This window comes from Cebus imitator, unplaced genomic scaffold (genome assembly GCF_001604975.1).
Source record: "Cebus imitator isolate Cc_AM_T3 unplaced genomic scaffold, Cebus_imitator-1.0 Scaffold88, whole genome shotgun sequence".
Lineage (NCBI taxonomy): Eukaryota > Metazoa > Chordata > Mammalia > Primates > Cebidae > Cebus > Cebus imitator.
Genome location: NW_016107403.1, coordinates 5352979 through 5371862, shown reverse-complemented (window position 1 = coordinate 5371862; position 18884 = coordinate 5352979). Strand labels below are relative to the sequence as shown.

General features: G+C 37.2%; 1 pseudogene; it reads right to left on the bottom strand.

Annotated features, from left to right (window-relative positions):
* LOC108308823 overlaps window positions 1-18884 on the bottom strand; it is a 106073-nt pseudogene that overhangs the window by 70828 nt on the left and 16361 nt on the right.

Sequence of the window (18884 nt, the reverse complement as noted above, 5' to 3'; positions counted from 1 at the left end):
AAAAAAAAAAAAAAAAGAATTGTATCCAGGGGCTGGGTGTAGTGGCTTACGCCTGTAATCTCAGCACTTTGGGAGGCCAAGGCGGGTGGCTCATGAGGTCAGGAGTTTGAGACCAGCCTGACCAACATGGCGAAATCTGTCTCTACTAAAAATACAAAAATTAGCCAGGCGTAGTGGTGGGCACCTGTAATCCCAGCTACTCAGGAGGCTGAGGCAGGAGAATTGCTTGAATCCAGGAGGAGGAGATTGAATCCAGCCTGGGCGAGAGGGCGAGACTTTGTCTCAAAAAAAAAAAAAAAAAAAAAAAAGAATTGTATCCAGGAAGTGAAACTTCAGAAAGTTTTAAAATGACAGGATGAAGGTATGGTCAGAAAATGAATTCTAGACAAAGAGCAGTGTTTAAGAGAAGTCTTGATAGGGAAAGCATGTCTAACTTTCTTATTTTAAGAAATCCAGGCCCACAAAAATGATAAAAATGGACATCTCTACAAATATTATCTCATTTTATCCAGAAGATGTCCCATCTAGTAAAGGTTATGTGTGGAAAGCATCCGAGAGTAGCTCCAGAAAGATTCTAATATCACAGAGCCAAGACTAAGAATGTTTTCTGACTCAAATCCAAAGCTTTAAGTGGTCTCTCCCCAGCTGTCAAGTCTGCCAAAGACATTTCTAAAACCCGATGAGTACTAGACAGGGAAGAGAGGATCCAGACTTGTTGGCTCTCTTCTTTCTCACCACCTTATCCAGCTACATCCTTTTCGTTTTGAAGTTCCTTCTTATCTTGTTTTCCCTTTGTGCCAATCCATAAAAGTAGAGCATAGGGCCAGGCGCAGTGGCTCATGCCTGTAATCCCAGCACTTTGGGAGGCCGAGGCGGGCAGATCATGAGGTCAGGAGTTCAAGACCAGCCTGGCCAGTATGATGAAACCCCGTCTCTACTAAAAATACAAAAATTAGCTGGGCGTGGTGGCATGCAACGGTCATCCCAGAAACTCGGGAGGCTAAGGCAGAAGAATCGCTTGAACCTGGGAGGCAGAAGTTGCAGTGAGCCAAGATCATGCCACTGCACTTCAGCGTGGGCAACAGAGTGAGAAAAAAAAAAAAATAGAGCATAGGACATCTAGTGGTATTGGTACTTACGGATTTATTTTTCAATTTGGGAAACTAGGTTTAACAACCCCACATATTCTCAGAGGAATATTATGACAGTTCTTGATAAAGCTAGAACAAAATAACTTATATTTGATATGTCAGTTAGGAATTGGGTTCAGCTGTAAGTATCAAATACTAGAAACAGTTGTAGCTTAAGCAAGATAGAAGTTTATTCTCTCTCATGTGTAGTGGACATCTAGGGGTAAATCATTCCAAGCTGGTAGAGCAGATTCATGGCATTATCAGGTTCAAAGATTCTTTCTGCTCCCTCAGTCCCAGCACTGGCTACTAGTCATTGTGTCAACTTTATGAACTGAGATAGCTCTTAAAATTCCAGCCATTATATCCAGTGCAGGCTGACAACAGGAGAAACTGAGGAACGGTGAAAGTCTACTCATGCCTCCTTTATAAGAGAGGTATAAAGAGTGGTCCAGTGGGTCATAAAAATCTTTGGTTTATATCACATTACCCTGAGCTTAGCTGTAAGACTGCAGGGTAGGCTAAGACATTGAGACTGTTCCTGGTGTCATGTGCCCCACTAAAAACAGGGGCTCTGCCACTGAGGAGGAAATGGAAGATGGATACGGGTAGTGTATGAGCTATGGACATCATTTGAAACACATAATTATAATTAGAATTTCTAGTTTCTGATGGTTACAAGTTTAGGAGATATTTTTCCAACTTAGTTTTCTCACTTAGCCCACTGTTCATGGGTTGCACCTACTCTTGACCTCAAATCTAAATAAGTCTCGTATCATATGTTTTTACAGGAAAAAAAATAAAAGAAAAAGACATTATTGACATCTCATTTATTTTGTTCACTCTAATTATAGTTCTTTAAAAACTCAACATGCTTATAATACATTTACCACTAAATATAGTGACATTTGTTGCTTTCCTAATAATATTTTCTTTCTTTTTTTTTGATTATACATTAAGTTCTGGGGTACATGTGCAAATTATGCAGGATTGTTACATAGGTATACACATGCCATGGTGGTTTGCTGCATCCATTCCCCCGTCACCTACATTAGGTATTTCTTCTAATGCTATCCCTCCCCAGTCCCTCCACCCCCTGCTATCCATCTCCTAGTCCCCCACCCCCCAACAGGCCCCAGTGTGTGATGTTCCCCTTCCTGCATCCATGTATTCTCATTATTCAACACCCACTTATGAGTGAGAACATGCAGTATTTGGTTCTCTGTTCTTGTGTCAGATTTCTGAGAATGATGGTTTCCAGCTTCATCCAAGTCCCTGCAAAGGACATAAACTCATCATTTTTTATGACTTCATAGTATTCCATGGTGTATATGCACATTTTCTTTATCCAATCTATCATTGATGGGCATTTGGGTTGGTTCCAAGTTTTGCTATTGTAAACAGTGCCGCAGTGAACATACGTGTGCATGTGTCTTTATAATAGAATAATTTATAATCCTTTGGGTATATACCCAGTGATGGGATTGCTAGGTCAGATGGTATTTCTGTTTCTATGTCCTTGAGGAATCCCCACACTGTCTTCCACAATGGTTGAACTAATTTATACTCCCACCAACAGTGTGAAAACATTCTTATTTCTGCACATCCTCTTCAGCATCTGTTGTCTCCTGATTTTTTAATGATTGCCATTCTTACTGGCGTGAGATAGTATCTCAGTGTGGTTTTGATTTGCATTCCTGTAACGACAGTGATGATGAACATTTTTTCATGTTTGTCGTCTGCATAAATACTTTCTTTTTGCATTGATAGTCTTTACCATTTACTTGTATTTTGAAAACTAAGGACTATTTTTGACCCCACATGAATTTATATCATTGTTTTCAGCAAGATTTTTGTATAACATTAAAACTTCTTACTTTTAAATCCCTCATGCCAAATTTAATTATGTTTAATTTGGAATCACTTTTATGAAACGTGATAAAGAAGACAGTCACTTAGTTATTTTCAGTTTTTAAATTTTTCTCTATGGTACAAGATTCCTGATCCTTTTGAAGTTAGACATCAAAGAAAACTGCATCCCACAAATCACAAGGTAGATTGGGAAACATTTTGAAGTCCCCTTTCCCTTCATTCCTCTGTCTTGCTAAAAATAGACTCTTTCCTTTAGAATTCCTTCCATACTCTTCCTCCTCTTAAAAGAAGGCTTATTCACTGAGCATGACCCTTTCTTCCGGATGCATAGACCACTAGAATTTTCCACCACTTGTCAAAAGCATTTAACTCTATTCATTTGTTATTCTTTAAAAGTTATTGCTGAGAAAATTCAATTTTGAACAAAGGCAAAATGAAACACTTAGAATTTCTCAAGTTTAACACACAACAGTCTCATGTTTGTAGATTTTATTCTAGCATCCTCTTTCCTCTAATCTAAGATGTATCACTATTTTATTACCACTAAGAAAAAGTTCTTCCAATTAAAACACAAAATGATACTGATTGTAAGATGTATCCTTATTTCATAGCTGTTGATGTGTTAAAAATACAGCTAGTGCTCAATTTACGACCACGATTGGTTCTGACCGGTCGTAACACGATTTGGTCGTAAGTTGAGTAGGCTATATGTACAGTACTGTGAAATGATGTTATAAAAATCTTTAAGTCATAATCATAATTTTCTTTCATTATTGTTATATATCATAATTTTCTTTGTTCATTTTATGCCATTTGTATCATCTCTACACCATTTTGTTTCTTATTTTTACATTCATCAGGTTTAAGTAAAACACTGCATTACCAGTAGTAAAGGTTGACCTGAATGCTTATCATGAAAGCTTTCTTGTCAAATCTCATTTTTAAAAGGCCACCTTAACTTGTGGTAAAGGCGCAGCCTTGTGTAAAACTGTGGAATATTCACAGATCACTGAACCATGGTGGTCTATGGTTTGAAGTGAAAAACCACAGCACATGATGAGTTTTGAAAAGCAGAAGAGTGTGAACTATGTTAAGTCTCAGGGTTAAAAAGGACTAGTTGCCAGGTATTTATTTATTATCATTGTAAATAGAAAAGTAAATCATCACAATTTTATGTGACTTTCCATGGGATACAAATATGTTGCATTCATCATAAAATATGTCATCTGGATATCTTGTTCAAATATAATTTAAACTTAGTATGTTCTAATATTGTTAAAGATATAGGGATATAAACCACTCACATTTTAGTAAGAAAGGCAAGAAAATGACTAATAATGATATGATATAGCATATATGTTTATTGTCCCGCACTGTTGTACACCCAGCTGGGCAATGTTTGCACTGCCAGATGCGGAGCAGTCGTGTCTAGCGATTGTGGTTGTAAAGTCGAATTGTTGTAAGTTACATAGGTTGAAAGTCGATCGATACCTGTAGGCCTGTAGAATTGAGAAAATGTGGTATAGTTCTACACAAATAGATATTTTTATGGTTACATTCATAGAACACATGCTTCTCTATATTCTTTTTTTACTCAAATGGTAAACCATAAATATTTTCTGTATTTCTACATTTACTTTACAATGATCATTTCAATGACTACACAATTTTCCATCAAGTTTATATACTATAATTTACTAAATCGTTTTGAAATTGTTGTGTGTTTAGGGTGTTTCTAGGTTTTTGACAATAAATATTTTATGCATGTAGATTTTTTAAATATTATTGAATAATTTATTTCTTAATTCACAGGAGAAGAATTTTTTGAATCAAATTCTTGAAAATTTGTACAGTTCTGGTAATTTTTCTATTGCTGTCTAAAAATGGTTGTACCAGTTTCAGTGCCAACCAGCAATAAATGAGTATTGCAATTCCACAGGAACTACCCCAAAAGTTGTGAGCTATTAAAAAATCTCAGCCTTTATCTTATTTTAAAATGTATCATAAAAGTTGCTTCGATTTATATAAACTAGTAAGAGTGAACATTTTTCCTGTGCTTTTTTATTAAATTTTGCCTTATTAAGGTTTATTTTCCAACCACATATTGTTATAGTTTCTATTACTTACTTCCATTATGACTTGTCACTGCGAGTTTTAAAAATACTTGCCCTGATAGTCTGACAGAACAAAAAATCTATTCTTTATTTTAAGCTACAAGACTGTGGTGGTGGCAGGGTGGGGTGGTGCAGAATAGAGGTGCTGTGACCCCTGATTTAGTGGGAAGACTGGGAATTTCCTGAATCTACATTACTAGCATCTTTATGTGGGGGGCAGTGGCTTTGTTTTCTGTTGTCTTTGAAGAATATAGGGTGACAATTGTAGAGAGCCACTGTAGAATGAAGATTCTGCTGTTAGGTCTATTGCATTTTTAAAGCAGCTTTATTAAGGTATGATTGATGTTAAAAAACCTGCACATATTTTAATGTGTACAATTTAATGAGCTTGGACATATGCATACACTCAAGAAATCATCACCACAATCCAAGTAATAAACATATCCATCATCTTCAACATTTTATATGTGTTTCTTTTCTAAATGTGTCCCCCCTTTTATTCATGGTAAGAACAATACCATATTACCATGTAGTACCACAAGAACACTGCTACTAAGATACCATTAAGAAAGTAGAAACCAGCTGGGCATACCTGCAATCCCAGCACTTTGTGAGGCAGAGGCAGGCAGATCAGGAGTTCAAGACCACTTTGGGCAACATGTAAAACCCTGTCTCTACTAAAATACAAAAAAAATTTAGCCAGGTGTGGTGGCGCAAGTCTGTAGTCCCAGCTACTCAGGAGGCTGAGGCATGAGAATTGCTTGAGCCCCGGAGGTGAAGGTTACAGTGAGTCGAGATCACACCACTGCATTCCAGCCTGGGCAACAGAGTGAGACTCCATCACAAACAAACAAACAGACAAACAAACAAACAGGTAGAAACCTACCCTCAACAAGTTTATCAGCACACAATACAGTATTGTTGTGTATAGGTACTATGCTGTACAGCAGATCTCTAATTCATTTTGCATAACTGAAACTTTATACTGATCAAAAAAACAACTCCTTTTTTCTTCTTTTCCCCAGCCACGGTAACCACCATTCTAGTCTCTGCTTTTTTGAGTTGGACTGTTTTAGGTGTCTCATATAAGGGAACCATGCAGTATTGTTTCTTCTGTGACTGGCTTAGTCCATGTAGCATAATGTTTTCCAGGTTCATACATGCTACTGCAAATGGCAAGATTTCTTTCTTTCTTAAGGCTGATAGTAATATTCCATTGTCTGTATACACCACATGTTCTTCATCAATTCATTTGGGTCTTTATCCATTCTTCTAGACATTTGGGTTGTTTCCACATCTTGGTATTGTGAATAATGTTGCTATGAACATGACAGTGGACATATGTCTTTGAGATCCTGACTTCAATTCTTTTGGGTATATACCAAGAAGTGAGAATACTGAATAAAGTGGTAATTTTACTTTCGATATTTTTCATAGCAGCTACACCATTTTCCATTCCCACCAGAAGTGTAGAAGGTTTTCCACATCTTTTCCAACACATTATTATTATTATTGGTAAAAATTCTAATTCTGACATATAGCTTGATATTATTTGAAAACTCATCCAAATTAAATGAGATATTAACTGAAGTCAAATTACTTGCAGTCTCATCTAAATTAAATGGGATAGTAATTCTCACTTAGCGAGTATTAAGAACATTGAAAAAGTTGCTGGATGAAAAGCCCCCTATGTAGGTCTTGGTATGAGGTAGTTCACTTAATTCTCCTCTGGACTACTGCAGATGTTGGAGCAGGCCATATACTACACAATGGCACCACATATAAGGGCATGTCATTTGTGTAATAGTCATTGTGGATTTATATATAAATATATTTCAATTATAGACATTGTAGATTTTTATTTATTACTGTCTTGATCTAACTAAATCAGTATATTATAACAACAACATTCCATCACATGGAAGTAATCTTGAGGAAAAGGCACTTTTGAAAATTTGCAGAGCAAAACAAAATTACTGGTTGAAGGAAAGTTTTATGGATGAGTAATTTGTAAGTCCCTATTTATTTTTCTTATTGTCAAATAATTTACATTTGCAATAGGCAGAATAAATTCTCCCTTCCCACCTTCATCCACACTCCCACAGCCAAAGATGCCTATGTCCCCAGAACCTGCGAATGTGTTCCCTTTCATGGCACACAGAATCAAAGTTGTAGGTAGAATTAAGGTTGCTAATCAGTTGACCTTAAAACAGAGAGATTGTTCCAATGACCCAGTAGGGCCTAATTTTGTCACAAGCGTCCTAAAAAGTGGGAGAGGGAGCAGAAGAGGTCAGAGTGATGCAATGTGAGAGGAATTTGACCCACTCTTTCCAAGTTTGAAGTGGGGGAAGGGGACTATACCAAGGAATGTGGGCAGCTGCTGGAAGCTGGAAAATGCAAGAAAGTGAAATTCTTCTTCTTCCCTCCCTAGAGCCTCCAGAAAGGAACACAGCCCTACAGAACCCTTAATTTTTGCCAGTGAGAACCACTTCAGACCTGTAGATGTCAAAATTGTAAAATAATACATTTGTGCTTTTTAAGGCACTTAGTTTGTGGTAAGTTGTTACAGAACAAATTAAAAATTATTATTATTATTTCTTGGCTGAGCATGGGGGACTTTATTGATGGTGCACAACAAGGTGGGGCTCCTTCGGTACCTCCCTCTGCAAGTGGACTGCATGAAACTATAAGGAGAGATTCAGTGTGGTGGGGGACTGAGTGTGGCAGGGAGTCCCCAGCAGTGAGGGCCTCTCTCTTCCTCTTGTGCTCTCAGTGGGGCTGGTAGTCCAGGGGTTTTATTCCTTGGAGGCCATGTGGGCCATGAGGTCCACATGGGCCATGAGGTCCACCACCCTGTTACTGTAGCCAAATTCATTGTCATACAGGAAATGAGCTTGACAAAGTGGTTGTTGAGGGCAATGCCAGCTCCAGCATCGAAGCTGGAAGAGTGGGTGTCATTGTTGAAGTTGGAGGAGATCACCTGGTGCTCAGTGTAGCCCAGGATGCCTTTGAAGGGGCCCTCCGATGTCTGCTTCACCACCTTCCTGATGTCAAGAAGGTGGTAATTTGTAGTAATTTGCTACAGCAGCAAGAAGAAACAGAGATGACACTTATTGCAGGACATGTAGAAAATATGGATGAGAAAAAAGAGGAAAATAAAAATCAATCATATTATTTACTAGCTCTGTCTTCTAAGAGAGCCCAGAAACTTTGACAACCCAACAGCAATAAGCACATGTGTCCTCAGATCTTGGTATAGAAAGGGAAAAATAGTGCATTTATGGTGGAGATACCTGGAAGATCTCATATCACCCATGTGATCAGGGTTAATATCACACATTATCAGTCATGTTAATGCCTTGTATCTTGATCTGGTGCACTGAGAAAGACACTTCACCTCTGTGGTATCCATCTCAAAAACCTATAATCCCAGTCTAATAATGAGAAAAACATCAGATAGATCCAAACAGAGGGCCAGTTTACAAAATATCTGACCAGTAGCTTCTCAAAACTATCATAGCCATGATAAACAAGAAAGGCTTAAAAATTGTCATAGACAAGAGGAGATTAAGGAGATAGACATGACTACTAAGTGCAATCAGAATTCTGGAATACACAAAGAACATAAAGTGGAAAAAGTGGTGAAATCCAAATAGTCTGGAGTTTAGTTATTAAAGAAGTAATGGTATCAAACTCTCAGTTTTAACAAAGGTACTATAGTTCCATAGGATGCTCATATTAGGGGAAATTAGGTGAAAGGAATATGGGAACTTTACTATCTTTGCAACTTTTCCATAAATCTAAAATTATTCTCCCCCAAATATGCACATAATCCATCACTCAAAATTGTTATTATTTTATTGAAATGCTGTCTAACTCTATAATTTTTGTTAAGCTGCTTTTTTACTTGTCAGTTTGTTAGGACGTTATCCCACTGTTAGATCTTCTAAGAGACATCTCCCTCTTTCTGGTCTCTGTGGCCCTTTAAATTCTTCCAACTAATTAAAGTGAGACAGTGAGTGGTTGGCTGAGCAGCAGATTGTACTGACTGTGTGACATGTACCATACTGTGGGAGGCATGCTCTACCTAACTTGGTTTGATGTAAACTTCACTTTACTTGTGAAAGAGACATGCTTTCACAAAGATTTCAAAAGCTGTAGTGTTCATTACCCTTTAATATGCTTTCCACTCTCTGCACAATTGTGCCCTTCTTAACACTCATAGAACAAGAAAGGCACGAGTAGAGATTCCTGTGGTTTTAACACAAGAAGTGCATTGTCTTCCTTATAATCCATGATTTATGATGCCCCACATAGATTTGACATTGCACTTTGAAGAAAAAAAGAACCTCCAAAAACTGTTTACTACTTGCCACCTACTAAATGTTTTATGTGCATTATCTTATTTAATCCTCAAAGCAATACTCTGAGGTAGGAGATACTTTTTTTATGGGTCGGATTTTATTTTTTAATTTGAAATAATTTCAGATTATAAGATCCTAATTAGATTAAGATCATAAGAAAATACAAAGCTAGTACATAGTGATCCTTTACCCAGTTTCCCCCAAAGAGCATATCTTACATAAATATAGAACAGTAATATCAGTAAATCGACATGGTACAATGTGTATGTGTATTTCTATGCCATGTTACCACGTATGGATTCCTGTAGCAGTTCTCTGTGTCCCCACTCAAATCTCATGTTGAATTGTAATCTCCACTGTTGGGGAAGGGATCTGGTGAAAAGTGATTGGATCATGGGGGCAGAGTTCCGCCTTGATATCCTCATGATAGTGAGTTCTCATGTGATCTGGTTGTTTGAAAGTATGTAGCAATTCCCCCTTCGCTCTCTTTCTCCCCCTTTGCCACGTGAGGAAGGCGTTTGCTTCTTCTTCACCTTTTCATCATGCTTGTAAGTTTCCTGAGGCTTCCCAGTCATGCTTTCTGTACAGCCTGTGGAACTGTGAGTCAGTGAAACCTCTTTTCTTCATGAATTACCCAATCTCAGGTAGTTATTTATAGCAATGTGAGAATGAACTAATTGTTTGGTATTTTACTGTTGCGTTTGAAAGTTCTTTGTATACTTAGATATGAGTCCTCAGAAATGTGGCTAGTAAATGTTTTTCCCAATCTGTAGCTTGTCTTTTAATCCCCTTCACAGAGTTCTTCGCACAGAAAATCTTTGTGTGAAGTTTAACTTTTTAACTTTTAATTTTTATAAAGTACTATTAATTGATCTTTTATTTTATTAATCATGATTTTGTAGAACAGGGTTTTAGCTTATCTGGCAGGCAGCAGAAAAGGGAGAAGTGTGTCTATTCCATCCTGTTCAGAACCAGAAGTACTCATAAAATTTGTGTTGTTTTTATTTTTTATTTTTGAGGAGTCTTGTTCTTTCATCCAGGTTAGAGTACAGTGGGGCAGCCTTGGCTCGCTGCAACCTCTGCTTCTGTGGTTCATGCAATTCACCTGCCTTAGCCTCCCAAGTAACTGGGACTACAGGCATGTACTACCATGCTTGGCTAATTTTTGTGTTTTTAGTACAGACGGGGTTTCGCCATGTTGGCCAGGCTGGTCACAAACTCCTGACCTTGAGTGATTCGCCCACTTTGGCCTTCCAAAGTGTTGGGATTACAGGTGTGAGCCACTGTGCCTGGCCTAAAATTTTTGTTTTATAAGAGATATTCTTATCCCCATTTTATGCATCTGTAGAGACAGGTTAAGAAACTTGCCTGAGAACACAGTAAATGGCAGAGCCAACTTTTGACTTTCAACCCAGGCAGCCCAGATCTATCCATAATATTTGGCAATGGTACTATGTTGTCTCCTTGAGGCACAGTTACTGAAATAGGTAGTTTGGGGAGAAATCACAGAGTGTTCTCTACAGAAATTAGTTATTGTGGTACAACAGTGACAGCAAAGACAAAACTTTTCTGCAATTGCCTTGTGTTACTGAGCCATTTTAGTTGAAGGAGTTAATGTCAAACAGGTAGCAGGAAAATGCAAGAAAGAATTAACTAGAAAGCTCTCTGCCATTCTGAAGATCATTTCTACTCTAATATTAACATCCATATGATTGTGTACATAACTATTCTCCTACAACATCATTTTTTATGACGTGATAATATTATAGCATCACACCAGTGTATTAGCCCTAAAAGTTTTGTAAGGAGAGTGTGGCAGCACCTATAAAATGCTTTATAAACTCTAAAATACTATGAAAATATGCTGCTCCCTAATATATTTGTAAAGTTAGAATTCTTTTTATACAAATATTCATATGTACCCATATACTTAATGCTACAATTAAACAAAACTTAGATGTAATTTTCTCCTACCTTTATTTCTGTCTTACACATTCCTTTGTGAGTAGAATTAAATTACAACCAAAAATAGAAACACATTTGTTAGCACCTGGTACCATTGTTCCAAAAGAAAGATGTTTTCTCCAAGATGGTAAACCTTTCCCAAACTCAGTATATACAATCGAATTTGCATGTTAAAAATGTGTGCACTGCTTTTTTTCTAGTTAAAGATTAACCTGTGTGTTGAAATTTTCTCCAACAACTTGAAATGCTTTTGTGTTAATTTTGTTGAAAACAGGGTGAGAGTAATGGGTAATTATTTTCTGCTGACACTCTTTCCTATTAGATTGAATGTGCATTTTGGGACTGAGCTGTCAGTTTCGATTTCAGCCTAGTTTTCATGTATAGTTGGTGCACTGAGATTATTTTCCCATTATTGTTTAATATGTGCTTTTTATGAGAGTAGAAGTAATTTTTGGCCATCCTGTCAATCATTTCTGCATAGTTTGGACATACATATGAGAAACATATATAGAGAGACTTGAGACATCTGCTTCAAACAGTAACTTATTTATTTATATAAAAATCTTTATTTTGTACCCTTTGCTAGAACTAACCATAATTTAAATAACATAATGAAAATCTATATAGTGCTAATGTCGTGGACATAAATCATTGCATTTCTTTATACAAATGAATTCATTCATTCAATTTTAATGCCATGCTCCTTTATATATTGCATTGACTGAGTGGTATTTATCTAGGTAGCTTGGAATATAATGTTGGTTGATCTCATCTGTTTTTAGCCTTCTTAAAAATTTGAGGGTTTTGGATTAGGTGAAGAAATTCTGATTAATAGAAGTATTAATTAGTCAGAGAGCTTTCTATTTTTATTTTATGCACTGATGATTTAATAACACTGTTTTGTATCTATTAGTCATTCTTCAAACATTTATTGTGTGCCTGCTTTATATAATTACCCTGTTAGGTTGAAAGAGTGATACTAAGGTTGTAACACAAGATGTTTGAGCTCCAAGCACAAACAGTTTAACAGCCTGTAAGGGTAAGTTTATAATGAATGCTGGGCTTAACACCTAGGTGATGGGTTGATCCGTGCAGCAAATCACCATGGCACACATTTACCTATGTAACAAACCTGCACATCCTGCACATGTACCCCAGAACTTAAAATAATAGTTGAAGAAAAGAAAAGATATGTTTGGGTTTTATTTGATAAATTTGGGAGAACTACTGAATATTTCTGATTGGGACACCTTCTATCAGCATGGTGTTTTAGAGGATGTAATTGGCTGTGGTATATGGGCTATACAATTTAGATTATAGGCTGGTACCCCTGGTGCTAGGATAGTGCAGCCATACTGGGGGTAAATTAAGGTGTTGGCATTTACATGGATAGGACAAAATTGGAACAGAGGCAGCTGAGGAGGAGAGTCTAAACATCCTGGCAGCTGCCTGACTAACTCTGAAGGTTTGTATGAGTGAATGGATGAAGGAGTATGTTAGAGACATAATCATGTTGAGGAGACTCTCTGGGTGGAAATAAAGGTGGTAGTCAAAGAGCAACTTGAATTTAGGAGTTGGTGGGATATTCAGTAGGCAGATGGGCATATACATGGAGATGTGGAAAGAGGATAGGGGAGGAGATACAGTTTCTGGAATCCATTTTTTTATATTAAGAAGTTGGAATTCCATATCTATCAGAGTTGATAGGATTTCACTAGGACAGTCGGTTTCAAACATTGTTGACTCTGATCCATATTAAGAAATATATTTTATATAATTACTCAGTACTCATGAATATTTTCACAACATATACACATATACATTAATATATAATTTTAATGTAAGCTATGTTTTCCCTGAAATTTTACCCTTATTACATTTAATGCCTCATAATTTTTTATTCCATTTAAAAAATAATTTTTCATTGTATTTTGTTAAAAAAAGAAGTGCTGGTCAAGACCTAATTAGTTGATTTCACAATCTACTAAACAGTCATGACCTGCAGCTGATAACTGCAATGCTGTGGATTCAGTACTGTATTCTTCCTTGTTGCCATGCCTCAGCACTCTGCAGAGAAATGAGGGCCACCTGGGAATTGAGCAGGCTGATCCTCGGGACAAGGCATCCCTCTACCTGGTGCTCCCAAATCCCCTACTTACTTGGAATTGAACTCAGAAGAAGTAGCAGCACTTGATTAAGGATAAGTTTTCTGATTTTTCAGGATTCATGATGTGTAGAGTGTGGCTCTATTTTATACATGACAAAAAAAAAAGGGAAAGAAAGAAGAAAGTAAAAGCTAAATGAGTAAGAAAGGAATGAAGGAAAATTCACTTTGATCTCTGTCTTCAACTTTCTTCATATGTGTATGATGTCAAATTCTTGGTGGTTAAACTCTTTTAAGGTCAATGGAGTTGCTAGAGATTGTAAATGTATTCTTTTACTGAGGATAGGAGGAGTGAGGTGTGGCATGTAGATTTCTAGCTATGTATATATATGCATATTGTACACTTCTGTGTGTACGTGCACTTGTGCATTCATGTGTGTATGTGCTTGGGTGTGTTTACTATGTGCCACTTTATTATTTTATTTTAGGTAAATAGTTTTACTTCCCTGACTTTTGGCTTACACAGGCTCTCTGACATACCTGCCTCAGACTATACCGTCTACAACCCCTCCATGTTGGAATCAACAGTTCCCCTCCTAGACACTCTCCCTAACTTATTAAATGTTTATATGCCTGATTTGTCTTTTTTCTCCCACAAATTCTGTCATCATTCTTGGTAACATCACTATTCACATAAACAGTGCACTCCCATACCCTCCCCTCTACCCAAGATTGTCCTTTGATGATCTTGCTTCCACTCTACATTATCCAGTTACTACCCTAGACACATTTATGTTTTCCTTATGAAATATCCACACTTTTCGAATCAACCTCACTCTTAGCTGGTCATCTAGGATCTTATTTTGGTTTTGAAAACAGAAGTTATTACTAGAGAGCTTCAACATATCTTCTCACTGCACTTTCCAATCTACCCACATTTTTGCCCATGTGCTCTGTCTTCCTCCTGCCATAATGGACAAACTGTTATTGCAATTATCTAAGTCCCTTTTGGTACACTTTTAGTACCCATGTTCTCTCATCTGCACAAGGGAATTACAACTATAATTATATTTTCCTCAACATAAACCCTTGCCCACTTCACTAGATTACTTACATGAGCATACAAACATACTGAAATAGCTTCCATCTCAAAAAATTTCGTTTTCTTAAATAGAGTGGTCAGTTCTTGCTGTCTTCATTTCTTAATCTCCTGCTCTCCCCTTAATTCTCTTCAGTCAGCCTTCCTTCCCTACTCCTACCCTAAAACTGTTCTTGGCAGTATTACCATTGACCTCTATTAAAACCCACTTGTTAATTCCAAGTTGTCTCCTTACTCGAATTCCAACAGGCACATCATTACTTATTACCTTCTCCTGGAAGTGCTTTCTTCACTTGGTTTCTGGGTTACATCATGTCCTGTTGTTCTTCTCCCACCCTGGAAACTCTTTGTCAGACTGTTAGTGGGATTGTCCTCTTTTCCAGACCTCTAAACAGTGGACTACCTTTGGACTCAGTCCTTGGACTTCTTTTCTAAATTCTATATTGGGTTGTTTTACTAACCTTTTGACTTTAATTGTCAATTAAATGTCGATGACACTAACATTTATATTTCTAGACTAAACTTCTTCCCTTAGTTAACCATCTGTATTTATCATTAGATTTTTACCCTAGTCATCTCAAACTTAGAATGTCTGAAGAAGTACTCTTTATTCCTGTGCTCTTCCACCTGCCTTTCCTTCAGTTTTACCCATTCTATTACTGGCAGCATCATAAATTAAATGATGGGGCCTGAGCTCCAGAAATTAAGGGGCTCAGGCCTAAGAACTAGGAGTCCTCGCTGATTCATCCTTTTCCCTAATATCTCATGTCCAGTCTGCCAGAAAATCTTATTAGCAGTATTTCCAAAATCTGTCCTGAATTCAATCGTGTTTCAGCACCTCCACAGCAATGATAGTCTAAGACATCATTGTCTCTCAACTGGACCACTGCTAGAGCCAACTCGCCTCCCTGCTTCTGCTCTCAGCTCTTTAAAAGCTGGTTATTCATGTAGCAGCCAGAGCCAGAGGAAGTCACTTCCCTCATTTAAGGCTTCCCATCATAATTAGAATAAATTCCAAAACAAATTTCCATGATGATGCTAGCCCTACAGGATCCTCATTTCTTACTAATCTTTCCTCAGCCCATCTGCCATTCCTTAAACAAAAGAAGCTAGTTTGGGGCCTTAGCACTTAACTTTTTTTCTCTCACTGGATCAAGTTTCCTCCAGATCTTTATTTCTTTCAGGGCTCTGTCAAAAGGTCATCTCCTCAGAAAGGTCTTTTCTCTGATCTCCGTATTTAAATGGCATCCTCTTCCACCACCTGTCATTGTTCTTTCTCCTTACTTTGATTCCCCTTTCTTTGCATATACAGTTGCTGCAACTATAAGATACATTATTAATTATTTTGTGTTTTTCTTAATCTCTACACCCAGTCCCCACCCAGAAAATAAGCTCCAAAGGCAAGAGCTTCATCTGCCTAGTTCATCTGTATCTGCAGCACCTAGAAAAGTGATGTCTGGCACATAAAGGTGCTCATATATTTAAAAAATTTAAACAAATTAATTTTAAAAGGAAAATAGTAAGACATCCAAGTCTTATCACAGTTTGATCTCTCCCGTAAGGCCCTTCCATGTGTGCTTATTTTTAAAGAGGACTCCTTTCTGATAATGCCCAGAGCATCTCATTAATTCTACCTCATGTAAAGTGCTCCCCAAAGCCAGTCTTATAGCTAAATCCCTTTGTAGTTGTTTGAGAAAATACTTCTTTTTTGTAAAACAAAAACAAAAAAACCAAACCCATGCTTTATTATTGTTGTTTGGCTTTTTGTTTATATTTTCTGTTATTTTCATTTATTACTTTTTCTTTTAACTTGTATTTAAGGTTCAAGGATGTGCAGGTTTGTTATATGCTACACTTGTGTCATGGGGTCTCATGTACAGATTATTTCATCACCCAGGTACTAAGACTAGTATCCAGTAAGTATCTCTCTGATCCTCTCCCTTCTCCCATCCTCCACCCTCAAGTAGATCCCAGTGTCTGTTGTTCCCTTCTTTGTGTCCATGTATTCTCATGGTTTAGCTCTCATTTATAAGTGATAACATGCAATTTTTGATTTTCTGTTCCTGTGTTAGTTTTCTTGGGATAATGTCCTCCAGCTCAATCCATGTGGCTGTAAAAGACATGATCTCATTCTTTTTTATACCTGCATAGTGTTCCATGGTGTATATGTGCCACATTAAAAAAATTCAGTCTACTGTTGATGGGCATTTAGATTGCTTCTATGTCTTTGTTATTGTGAATGGTGCTGTGATGAACATATGCACTCATGTGCCTTTATGGTAAAATGATTTATATTCCTTTGGGTATATACCCAGTAATGGGATTGCTGGGTCAAATGGTAATCCTGATTTAAGTTCTTTGAGGAACTGCCATACCACTTTTGACAACAGCTGAACTAATTTACACTCCCATCAGCAGTGTCCCCTTCTGCCCCACCCCATGCCCCTGGCAACCTCTCAAACATCTGTTATTTTTCAACTTAATAGTAGCTATTTGGACTGGTGTGAGATAGTAACTCGCTGTGGTCTTGATTTGGATTTTTCTAATGCATAGTGGTGTTGAGAATTTTTTATTGATTGATTAAAAATGCATTGTTTTCCAAGATGAATTGCAGCAAATAAATACAGGTTCTTCCCCATTATTGGGTTCTATCACAGAGTGACCTGCGACTGTACAAGCTTTGCTGGCAGAAGTAGTAGAAAAAAGAACCAGGAGGCAAACAGATATGGTTTTTAATCCAACTATTATTAGTAAACAGCAGTAGGAATAAGAGTGAGTCACCTAAGGTCATAATTCTTGGTGCTCACCTTTCCTTTTCAGAATTGCAGGTTGTATCGGAGGCTTGATGATATCTCTGGCACTTCCCTGCTCTAATATTATACAGTTCTTCTCTTGACCAAGACTCCAAGATGAGACTTAGTCATATTTATCAGGTACTTTATTCAGCTACTTCACGTGTAATATAAGCATGCACTAATTTAATCCCTGTGAAATATTTAGTTTCTCCTGAGAGAGAACAATCTGTAGTCATACTGAGCAATCCTGTACTGCTGGTACCCAGAGCTCTGATAAATGGAGTAGCAGTGTGCTGGAGACAGAGCCCAAGAGCCAGTCATGAGCGGTGCTTCCCATTGTTGTTCAGTGATGTCACCTTGTGCTGGTGGCTTGAAACTTACCATGGTGGGAGTATTTACACCACGGAAATGCTACAAATCAGGGCTTCTCCATCCTCCACCCCCAAGAGCCAGTTACTGAATATACAGCGCATCAATAGGTAAATGTGAATGAGTAGTCAAGCTCATTGCCACCGTTAGAAGAATTAATCAAAGGATGTCTTTGATTTGTAGTGGTATGTAGTACCATCATGGTGCATAGAAATACACATCTACTGGCAACAATAAGCACTGGGGACTAATTACAGGGAGGAGGATGGGAGGGGAGCCAGGTTTGAAATAATCACTGTTGGGTACTGTGCTCACTCTCTGGGTGACAGGATTGTTTGTATTCCAGACCTCAGCATCATGCGTATACCCATGTAAAAAACCTTTACATATATATATATATATATATATATATATATATGTTTTATGTATATATAAAAGTTTTCTTGTACATGTGAGCTTTTTTTTGTACTTTTTTTTAAGAACAGAAAAAACTATTTTAAAAGAACTCTTTTAACAAATTTCATAAAGTAACATGCATTTTACATATATACATATGTACATGTACACCCTGAATCTAAAAGTTGAAATTTTATATATATATATATAAAACTCACATGTACAAGAATTGCTGCCACCACTCCCAGCATCTTAACAAACTTGATTAAGAAGTTATCTATTCAGATATATACATTATGGAATATTACTCAGCCATAAAAATGAATGAAATAATGTCTTTTGCAGCAACTTAGATGGAGGTGCAGTGAAGTAACTCAGGAATGGAACAACCCAGTGTCGTATGTTCTCACTTATAAGTGGGAGCTAAGCTATGAGGATGCACACACATAAGAGTGAAATAATGGGTTTTGGGCACTCGGAGGGGAAAGGCTGGGGGGTGGGTGAGGAAGAAAAGGCTACATATTGGGTATAGTGTACACCACTGCTCACGTGACAGGTACAATAAAATCTCAGAAATCATTGCTAAATAACTTATCTGTGTAATCCAAAACTATTGATTTTTTTTTTTTAAAGAAATTACCTATTCAGGCACAAGACTTTTTTTTTTTTTTTTTTT